Here is a 12,305-nt window from a genome sequence, read left to right as displayed (position 1 = left end):
ATTGAATTTTAATTTCTAACCTCAGTTTGTATAAAAAATTCACTTTTTTCCACTTTACTCTTGAATCACAGTTGCCAAAGCCTGGATGTCGGTGGCACCTTTTGAACAAAGCTTGTGCTGATGTTCCGCTGCAGCTTTGCATTAGCTGGATCACCACATATGACACCAACCGTGCTCACTGACAGCAAGCAAAACAAGTGCAGATCTCATCAGGCACAGTTGTAGCTGTCTCTGGGTTGTATCCAGATAGAAAGCACACGTTGCCTAGTGTTCTCTTTCTTTCTCACACAAAGACTGGAATTCAGAATGGGGGAGAATCTGGGTCTACAAAACAGAAGAGTACCTAGTTTAGACACAACATCCTTGGTTTAAATGGTAAATTAGAGATGAAAAACAGAACTTCCTTAATATTGATTTCTCTTAGGCAGCTAAAAAAAAGAAGCAACTTCAGTAGCAATGAATCTGCAAAAACAACCAATCAAAGCCAGGAGGATGGCCTTAGCATCATAAATGTATCAGCAAACTTGTAAAAAAAAAAAAATCCCTGTTCACAGATATTCTAGCAGAGATTTTTTCAAGTCCATTTCAAAATGGATTTCATGTGTGAAAACTGAGTAAATTCAACGTGACCTAATTTGGCTTAAAATGGTCACCACTGTTTTCCATCAAATGGATGTGTTGGTAAGAAATAAAGCTCAAACAGAAAAGCTTCACTCATCACAGATTAACAGTGTATTTACACACAGGCAAAAGAAGGAAATAAAAAAGACTGAGAGAGAGAGCAGCGGAGGGACTTAGTACCGTGTCTTCACTGTGTAACCACTTATTACAGAGGAGCCCTAACATCTGTAAATTTCCACTTAGAGAAGGAATATGTTTCCAAGCACTAAATCACCACCCTATAGCGACTCACTGACACCCAAATGAAAGTGATCAGTAAATGCCTAAACGGCAGGAATAAACTCACTCAGCTGAAAAACTGACAGACAAATGAGAAAACAGAAAAGTGTCGGGCCTGAAAAATGTGTCGATTTCCTCTTTGAAAATTAGAGAGTAATATATTTTGTGGGTGGAAGACTAGCACCAAGAAAAACACACACCCTGTTTTCATGCTCTGTTTCACTTTCAAAAGGTTCAGACACCAGGAAGGTAACAACATTTTGAACAAATGAGGCTGCATCAAAGCACACAGTGGGGAATTTATCTGACTTGTTTGCTCTTTTTGTCTTGTTCTTACAATTCCCACTGTCTTTTAACCAAAGGGAGAGGACTTTTATGCTAAAACTCACTAAAGCCTCATGCAAAAATATTATATTCTGTAAAAAGGTTCTGTGCACACCTCATTATCTTGAGATATATTTATAGAATACACTAAAAGCCCAGTTGATGGCTAGCAAATATTAATGAGGAGTCTTTAAGTAAATAAAGGTGGTTGGACACCCAGAACATGTTGGATTGTTCTGGATCTCTCTTTAAATCAGTGGTGCCCAAAGTTGGACCTCGAAGGCCGACATCCTGCACGTTTTAGTTCTCTCCCTGGTGGTAGTAACAACCTTTTCAGCTTGTCAGTGTTCTTCTTAGGCCTCTAATGAGCCATCATTTGATCCAGGTGCGTTAAACCAGGGAGAGAACTAAAACATGTGCGATGCCGGGCCTCGAGGTCCAACTTTGGGCATCACTGGTTTAAATAAACAACCACTGTGCCTCTGAGTGCTCCACTGACACTTAGACATTGAGATCTGATAGACATTCTGAGGTAAATTAAAACATTTAAGTGGCAATTTGTGAACTCAAAATCCATTTGTTAAGTGAAAATGAAGGGTCCGTGGAAGAGAAAACACATATTTAAAAGCAGGCACCGTTAAAGACAACAAACATGGAAAAAGAAACAAAGAATGGAGACAGCAGGGCTGCTGATTTTCAGACTGCGCGTCAGACCTGACGCCTGTTTTTCTTCCCGTAATCCCACAATCACTCCCTAATCTTACACTTCCTTTTCTGAGGAGAATATTCTCATTTTTGCATCAGGAAAGCATTATTTTTTTAGAATAAGAATGTAACAGAAGTAAAAAAAGAAAAGAATCTTGCTTTCTTTATAATCTAAAATTTAGTTGATACTTTGGAACTGGAAAATTCTAGTCTAGAAATAAATGACCTGATTAGATTATTTTTTCTTTTTTGAAGACAGAAAAGCTCAAACAGATAGGCTTCTGATGGAAAATTGTTTCCAATTTTGGTCTGGTGGAAAAGAAAAAGAATATAAACAAGATTAGATAATCTGAAACATCTAGATTTCTACACAAAGTGTATGTTTTCCGTTGCCTGGAGACAGTTTGGTTTATAAGAAGTTGATGCAATCTTGAATTGCAGCTCCAGCTCGTACAATATCTTTTTTCGGGCTGTTGGTAATGAAGACTAGGACAAAAAAGAAAAAGTGATGAAATCTTCAGAATGCGCCTTAAAATGTGATTCACATTGCAATTTAAAACACGTTTTTGCTCCTCTGCAACCTGGGTGAAGAAGGAGAGGACTGTTTTTGAGGGTAACGAAGAAAGACGTGTGTCAGAGGCAAAGAGGAGTAGCCACCAGCTATTAGTCAGCAGCGATGTATGAGGGTGAGTTTGTTTGTCAGTTGTCCTGTCCAGGGGTCTCCGGCGCAAATGTGCCGTAAACTCACCGCACTGAAAAACCTCCTCCATTCATGCACAAAGACAAATTTACCTCTGTATCACTTAAATTGAAGTTACTGTTTTACACACTCACGAGCACACACTCTCACCGTCTGTCCAGCTGTGTCAACAGGTGTGCATTTATTTCGTCATGTGTTGGTATTTGACTTTGTGGCTGCAGTTACACAGCGCCTGTGTGTGAAACTGTGTGTAAATGTGGGCCTTTGGGACCGGAGGTGTAATGACTCTAATTAATGATCCTGGTGCGCCAGCAGTGCGTCAGGTGTTGTCACTACTTCCTACTACCTAATCTAAACACAGCCCATAACTAATCCCTTCAGAAGGCCAGTATTCATCACCACCAAGAATGTTTATGCAATCAATTCAACTCAGTTTGTTTATATAGCGACAATTCACAACAAATGCCGTCTCGAAGGGATTTTCCAAAGAAGTCATATCAATTCAGTCACACATACATCAAAACTGACCCTAGTTATCAAACAGGGCATTAAGTTCAGTTCATTATTCAAATTAGTTCAATAAGTTTTTCTATCTAATGAAACCACTGAGAAACCATTGAGTTGTTGACTTTAGTTGTTTCTGAAAGCATTATGTGAGCCACATTCCCCCAGGCATCACAGCTAAAACATAAAGATAACAGTTAAACTAATAGCAAATAAGGCAACTTAGATGATAGTAGAGGAAGAAAGTAGTATATGTTACTTTTATGTGAGTATTGAGCATTGCCTTGTAAAAGCATTGATACTCAAAGTTTTACAAATTCAATGTTTTAATGGGATTTTATGGGTCATAGGTGGACGGCCATGGTGCTGTATGTTGTGTTACATTCCTCTCCTTCCTTTTGGAAACATGGATTAAGCCTCTGGGAGACGTTCAAAGCTTTGGGATGTTTTAAAATCTAACCAAGCTTTAAAGTAATCCAAAATTTATTATTGCTTACTGTTTTTTAAACCAAGAATAAATTACAGGTATGAAAAGTGAACAGGGCAGAATACATATTCAGATATTAGCTTGTACTTTTTTAATACCATGTATTATTTTTCTTCTTGTCACAATTTTGCAGAACAGTGTGTTTTTTGGGGGCCATTGGGATTTTACTGGACCCAATAAAATATCCACCCCAGATATACTAAAAGCTATTGAAAAAGTTAACAGCTGGTGAATACTTCTATTAAGCTCTGAATAATATGTTTCAGTAATTCTTAATATTTTTTTATGTGTGAAATAGGAGAGACAGAAACGGGTGTAGATGTTCGGCTGAGTTCTTGACGTCTCTCATTTTCATGGTATCCCAGCCGCCAACAGGGAATAAATAGAAATCCATGTGAAACAATCAGGTCACTGAGTCAAAAGGAAAGAACACAGGATAAAGCAAACAACTCTCTGTTTGGGGTATTTTTGTCTAAATGTGTAATGTTCTAATAAATATATTTTAGATTTTTCTTTTTCAGTGGAACTTAATCATGAAAGTATTTCTTTGCTTTTACCTTGTAAGAAACTTCCACAGGGTGCTGAGACCTAAAATAAACAAAGCCACAAAACTTGTACCACATTATGTAAATATGAAAATGTAATGCTATACATATCACCTTTGACACAAATTCTGAATTATGAGCCAGGCCTTCTTTGGAGGTAAATTATTGAGCAGTGATTTATGTTTCCAGCTGATGAGTTTTTATTTGTAATAAAAACATGGATTTTATTCTGTTTTGGTTGGAATTGTGAAACGGTACTTTAGTATCTTTTTGAGCAGATGACGTGTTGCTGTTTACCCCGACGCGTAAAAATGAATTTTGTCGTCAAAAGAAAGTGTGATTTTATTCGCTGAGTTTAACAGTTACAATAAAAAAATAAAAACCATAAATTCAGACGTCTTGAATTGGTCTGGTTGTTTTAATGAAACTTTGCTCCTTATGGCTGAAGGAACAGATTTCTTGATAGATTCCAGGATGTGTGTTTTCTGTCTCTGTAAGAACACACACACATGCACGCACGCACACACACACACACACACACACACACACACACACACACACACGCACACACACACACACACACACACACACACACAATAATCCCGAAGATATGTGATGAATGTGTCCTCTTCTTCTCTATAAGATTCAAACAGAGATATAATCTCTGGGGATCCAGCAAACTGTCAGATTATTGGCTTCCTTGGCAGATAACAATTTCAAATGAAACATATTTATTTAGAATGCCTCAAACCTAAAAGAAACAGTTTAAAACCTAAAACGTAGCACAAGTATTTTAGATCTACACAGCTATCTACCAAACAGTAGGAATAATAGAAATAGCTGATTCTGTTATATTCAAGCTTAAGACAGAACTGACCTTTGAATTACGACGCATATGTCGGATACTAGTATTGTGACAGTGAACATAGGGATTTGTGTCATGTTTGTGATAATCTGTAAGCAGATATGCAGAATTTTTATACACAGATAAATCCACACTGGTAGATTCTTATAACTAGTCGGGTGATTTGTGAGGCCAATTTATTGTGTTTGATTTTATTTAGGGATATCAAATATGGATGAAAACACAAAGGCACACCACACATTTGGGATTTCATTTTTAAAATACTTTGAAAAACATTTAAAATGTTCTTTCCGTATCAAAATCTTGCCACAACATCCCAATAGCATTTTAGCTGTGTGAATAATGTTTAAAGACACTGTAAATGTTGATGCTTAGATTTATTCAACAGGAATGTTATTCCCTCAGCATTTAATATGTGAAGCATGTCAGTAAGTCATTCTTAGGCTCTTTTGTTCTGGAGTTTGGGCTTTTTCAGAGCTGTCAGCAACTGAGTTTCATCATTCGAATAACTGGAACAGCTATGATTCATTCTCCTCACAGCTCTTCAAAACATATTTTTGCACACCAATTTCTTCATCTGTAAAGTCCTCTTTTGTCTTGATCTGTTATCCTTGGTGTGTTTGAAGGCCGACTGCTGACATGCCTGAACAGAGAAGGTCTCTGCAGCTGAACGCATTGCATCAAGTGGAGGTCATCAGCGCTGATGTAACTGGATCTCAGAGTTCGGCTGCTGAGGAGTGACAGGCACCAAGAAGCCCACTGATCCCAAGAAAGAAAGACGGGAGGAGGAAGAGGATGGCTAACAATTACTGACTGCCTGTCACAATGTGGATTTTGTTTTTTCAAATAAATTATTATTGTAGTGAACATAAAAGAAATGGAAATGAAAATACAAGCTATTACTTGCTCATACACTTCTGAATTAACCATTCATGGTTAATGGGAACGCCTGAAACAATGTTCAAGTCGATCTCCTCTCACCAACATTTCCCTGAAAAAAGTAGCTTGTGTAAACTAATGTAAGTGTTAACTTTTGCACGCCACTAAGCAAAAATGGTTGTGGAGCTCAACCCAATTGCATATCTGTGAATCAAATAAGTTTCACCTTACAGTGAGACGTCTCACAATTTTGGTTTCATAGAGTCCAGCTTCAATGAGTCAGCAGGATGAACAACACATTTTTAGGCAGGTGGTCACCATGCTATGTCTCATTGGTGTGTATTTTTTGTTTTTTTACTTGGTAAATAATGCAATATTTAATTTGTTGTCCCAAAAATTATGTCAATTTTGGGAAAATTGACTTTTTTGACAACAAAAAAGTTCTCATTCAGTGAGTTTGATCCTCTCTGCAGTAGGCACGGCACCAGGGAACTGAAACGGCCTGTACACGGTAAGATGAAAACCATTATGAACTCTCATAATGTTTGCTTATATCCGATCATTGTGTCAACCAAAGTTGATAGATTTTATCGCTTTCTCAACTCCTCTATCATGTGAGCCCATATAATGCAGCAATGCAGCACAGGCAGCTGCTGGTGTGTGATTGAATGTAATCAGTTAAAGATGGGGCCTGTTAGGAGACATAATGTGGCAGGGGCGAAGCACTCTGCATATTAACAGCATTTGCTGTTGTTCTGTCTTTCAGTGCATGCAGCTCACCTCGCCATCACTTTATTTTCTGACACATTACCGCTCTAGAGAGACGCACATTAACACCTCCATGCTCACGCACACAAACACATTTCAACAGGAGAGCTGCAAAAGGATGGACTGTCGAGAGACTGCCAACTGAAAAGTGTGATGATGGGTTCTTGGCAGCCGCTGCTGGCTGAGTACCAGCTCTTCATGTAAAGCCATGTAAGCTCTCCAGGTGTGTGTGTGTATGTGTGTGTGGCAAAAGTGGCTGGGTATATGTGGGAAGCTATATATTGTACCTGTTCTCCATTTCTGCTCTGGAAAATGCCAGTCAGCAATTCAGCTGCTGTGCTGAATTTAACCAAAAATACAGTAGCTCCTCTTATAACACTCACAAAGAATGTCACTCATTCTAAATGATAATTAAAACTACACTACCTGAACATGTTTGTTTCACATTTGTTCTTAGAATGGTGGAATTAAGATCTGGACGATAAATGAGTCGGTGTCTTTTACTACCTGGGCTTGTCTTTGGGAAGGGGTTCTGCATCAATGTGGAAGGTTGCATGAAAACATCAGATCAGTGCAATGATCATCCTATGAGAAGAGCTAAAGATTATTAGATTTCGTCAGACATTGATCTCTGGGCCATGGCCCCAGTGTGGTAACACCATACAGTTTTTAAGACAACAACTGAACAAAAGTGGAAAAATGGCATTTTGTAGAAAGCAGTGCTCACAGCTGGACCGCTCAGTCGATTCCCAAACCTGGGGAGAAATGCCTGAATGCCTGAGACGATGTAAAAAAATGTCTGACTGGAACTCTAAATATCATTAGTTAATCAAAATATCTATCAGAATAGATATTTTGACCGGTGGGGGGACAAATACTATCTGCGTTTTTCTATTACAAAACTCATAGCAACACAGTGCAATCAGATAGCTAACTTCAATGAAATGTAATTATCCAAAATAGCCTTTCTGTAATCATTTTAATTTATTTTAAGTAATTACTGGCATAAAATGTGATAGTTTTAGCTTTTGGATGACTGAACTAAAAACTGAACAGCAGACGATAATCAGCTGTAAAAAGTCTGAGCTCAGATTTTGTCCTGCTTATGATTTTAGATAAATAAGTAAATGATGACAAGGTTGATTTTTAAAGGCAGCCGCGTAGCTGACCTTCATTGTGAAAGGGCATAAACCCTGTACCACTGCCTTTCAGCAGGTCGATCTGAATTTAATAAGCTCATCAATCTCCATCTGCTATCCTAACAGCACAACTAGAAGAAAAAATGAATAGGTTGCCATCTTTCACAATACAGTTGGATATTCCTGTTGGAAAATAGCCAAAAGTCCAAAACTATATTGTTTATTGTTCTTTCTTTCCATTTTAGCTCTTAATATTGTGTGATCTAAAACTTTTGATGAAAGACATGTCTAACGATTGAACACAGACACATGCATCAGATTAGAAGGTTAAACTGTGATATGAAGAGATAAAATTGGAGGTAATGAGCAGAAGAATCAATTGTCTTTAATGGCTGAGATAATGACTGCAGTGAAAGCACAAGACTTAGTCACTCAATAAACATCTGGTCAGCTGTTGTCCAGAAAGCACCATAATGATGACTGAAAGAGGGCCTGACAGACGTAGTTTAGTATTTCAACAGCAGCCTTGAAACTTTTCTCCAAACTTTTCTACTTTGGCTTCACACACACATACACACGCACACACACACCCCACACGCACACACACATACACACACTCACATCCGTCTTCTCAGTTCATCGCAGTGTCCTCCACATTCATTGGGACTTCTTGTAAAGATATGAATCTTTTACTGCAATAAAAAGAAAATCTCACTATATTTTTTTTCTTTTTGAAAAATGACGACCATTAATTCCAATTAATGGTTGTCAGTGTGGATTTCACCTACATTTATTCATGTGGGTGAAATCCCTCTTCAAGAAATAAATAAAATGAATGTTGTCGCTTTCATTGTTGTCCCTGAAAACTAGAAAGTCCAAGTGAAACTTTTTAAATTAAACATTGCTTCTTTGAGTTGATGAGTGACTGTAAACCTTACAATAATAATCCTTAATTCTGCGTTTCCTTGCGATATAAATTTGACCTGACACCAAGGCCAAATGCTGATTAATCATGGTGCAGTCATTTGCAGCTGATGTAACGCACCAGTGAGTAATTTTAGCCATTTAAAATGGAAATAAAAGTGAGGTTGTCCTTGTCCAGAAATGCATTTTTATTTCGTTTTACAGACTGGTTAAACATTCTTTTAATTTTCTATTGTTAATTATATTACCTGAATTTTTTTGATATTGTTTAAATTGATAGATTTTTTTCTCTCTTTATATTATGTATCCAGCCAAAAATTTGATAGTTTGACGTACATTTTATTTCACTTGGGTTCATGTACTAAAACAAGACTGTGTTAAGATTGACGGTAAATGTTGCAACTTCATAGAAACATCTACAAATTTTGAAATCAACTTCTTAAGTGTCAAACCTCACCTGGATGTAAGCAAACACCGAGCGACAGGAGGAACCTGAGCTCTCTTTTGTTGCTCTGAGTAAAGTGGTACTTGTTGACAGATTTGACATTTTAGCTGGACAGCATGTGAGGATGGAAGAAAACTGCAGTAATTTTTAAAAAAAAGAAAAAAGAAAGAAACAAAAAACCACTTAACTTAGTGGCTTGAGTCACGAGTTTACCTTTCAGGAGAAAGTGAGGGATGTTAATAGTGAAGTATTAACTTGCAACAAATTTACACTACTTTTGTTTTTTAAGATCCATCATTTTCAGCTCATATTTCTAAAACATTGTGTTCCCATGATCACTACAGCAGACTGTTTCTTTTGAATATTAGTTTTCAAAGGGTATTGCATTCTTCACAGTATGTCATAAGCACACTGAAATGGATCAAGTGACTATTACGTACTTCTTTAAACCTATAAATACATATTTATGGTTTCTTTTAAGTTTTAAAGTTGATAATTTCACGTCATTATCTCTGCAGGTCATCACTGTTTATCTTTCAGCTCAGAACTTCTTATTCTACCTTCACTTTCAGCACCACAGATGAGTTAGGAAAAAAAATCCAAAGGGACTCATGAGCAATAGATTCCCAAACAATCCATGGACAAATCATGAGGTACATTATTTATGTTGTGAAAGTGTTTAAAAGCCAAACTAAGCAAACCAAGAGGCGTGTAATGTTACATTTTTAAAAAGCATGTGTTTCTCGGGACTTGTAAGAATTGCACTCTGAAGTGATGTTATCTTCCAAGGTTTTGTTCCAACACCTTGAGCTCCTTTCACTCAAGGGGAGGTCAAATGACTGCTAAACCATGTCAAAGCCAGATCTTTTTCCCAAACAAAGTGACCACTTCTGCCAGGAATTTGACATGACCGATAACCCCACTGGTCTCACCAAACAACCTGCCTATTCAGGATATCTGAGCCATGAACCCTTGAGTTTATGCTGTCAGTGCCTCAGCCACACAGAGTTAATGATGCAAACCACCAACGCTGTAAACATCATGGAGGGTAAAGAAGTGCTTATCTCAGTGCTGAAGATAATTCAGAAAGATGAGCAAAATGGCCTAGTGTGTCTATTTTATTCCTTAAATAGCTTGTATAGTATACCAGCATCTCATCTTCTGTTATTTTTTCAGCTTATCACTTCAAAAAACATTGGCTTAAATAAAATAAAATAATAATAAAAAAAACTGTTTACAATATATGGGAGTTTATTCTTATTAAACTCTATAATTTCATCTGAATGAGCAGTGCACAAAAAGCAATCTACATCTATAGTATCATCTTTATCAGAATCAAAAGGCCTTGTAAAAATTACACAAATACAGATGTCGTCTTCACAGAAGCAACTGTGTAAGCTACAATATAGTTTCCACCAAACTTTGTAGAAGCAGCTTTCTTTTTGCCCTTTTCTGTCATATTTGCTTCCTTCAATCTCTGCCAGGGGAATAAAATGTCTGAGGTTTTTTTTAAAGAAGGAAAAGAAACATAGAGGAAAAAAGTTGACATTGAGAGGTTAACACCCCAGTGGGAGTGTGACAGACAGAAGATGTGTCTGGAAGTAAAAAAAAAAAAAAAAAAACAGATGACTGGACTTAAAGGTACAAACTGAGGTTTAAAATTTGCTGTGAGTGAGTTGAAGGGAAATGGGGTGAGCAAAATAAAAGGGGTTGGCTTGGCCAGAAGCAGAAGGGAGACATGGTTTCCAAGAATGGGAAAGGCAACATAGACAATAAAAGATAAAGTTGTTCACAGCAGGAAGCCAGTGAGGAAAAGGTTTTGAGCGCAGAACTACAGATTTGCGTCAATCCAAATGAATTCTGATGCATCTTTCAATAATGTTCATGTGTATTATTGATAAGATACGCTGTGCTGGCGTTCTTTAACCAATCAATTTTATAACTTCCAAAATGTAGTCTTATGATCTAATCAAAACCAATCTGGAAGATTCATTTTTTATCAATTCATTGAACGATCTTCAACACGTGCTTATGACGAGCTCAACAGAAGCTGGTCATAAAATCAAGAAATATTATTATTCCATCTAAAGTGCCCTTTGGTAATAAAAGTCAAAGAAACGAAAACATGTTAAAACTGTTTTTGTATACATTTTTCAATCTTTTCTTGAAAATGTTTGGTTAAAGTCAATTATCAGGACATAATTGACATCAGACAGAATTACATATATTCCGTATAAATATGATGTATTGAGCTTGTGAATCTGGGGATATTGCTTTCTTCTGCTGCACACTGAGACATGCAGACAACATCATCTGCACTGATGTTGGGATCAATATTAATATCTGTATATGTCATACATTTACACAAACACCCTTAATGCCTAGATGTGACATGGGAGCAGATGGAAATATTTTTTTTCCCACTTCTAGAAAACAAAAACTATTCTTGAAATAAATTAGCCCAACTTCTCCAAAGAAACTAAAGTATAAAAGCAGTTAAAACTGAGCTGGTATACTCCACATCTAACATTGACTATTTATCGAGTTTATAACTAAGGTTAAAGTTATTAGATTTTTCACAATTATTATAGATAGATTCTATACTGAATTTGAACTAAATTGAGTTCATTGTTATTCCCATTAAAAAAAATATTTCTTACTATTAAACCCTGTTTAAAAATTGTGCATGGAGCTAATATTTTAATTCCTTAAAAACAGAAAGGGAATTAATAAAATGTCATGTGTACACATGATGCTCAAGTTTTCTACAGAACATAAAAGATTCCTAAGGAAATGTTTCCTGTTAACAGATTCCCCCATCTTGTTTCTCCCATATTACAAACCTGCCCCCATCCACCAGCCTCATCTGCTGTGATAAAACTGATGTACTTCTGTGAGAATTCCATTTAGTAGGGAAACTACATGTGTCATCAACTCTAGGCAAGACTGTCCTCACAAAAAGACCAAACAAGAAGACAGATAAGTGCAGCGCTGAAGTAGAGAATGAAAACACAATTCTAGCTGAAGTTAGGCAAAAAAATGGAACAATGCAAAATGAACAGAATGGATTTATTAATATAAGTTCATAACATGATTCTTAAATTAATAAAATCACATGAG

Source organism: Poecilia reticulata, chromosome 4, assembly GCF_904066995.2.
Source record: "Poecilia reticulata chromosome 4, P_reticulata-male-v2, whole genome shotgun sequence".
Lineage (NCBI taxonomy): Eukaryota > Metazoa > Chordata > Actinopteri > Cyprinodontiformes > Poeciliidae > Poecilia > Poecilia reticulata.
The sequence above is the reverse complement of the archived record's forward strand: the minus strand, read 5'-3'. Positions refer to the sequence as shown.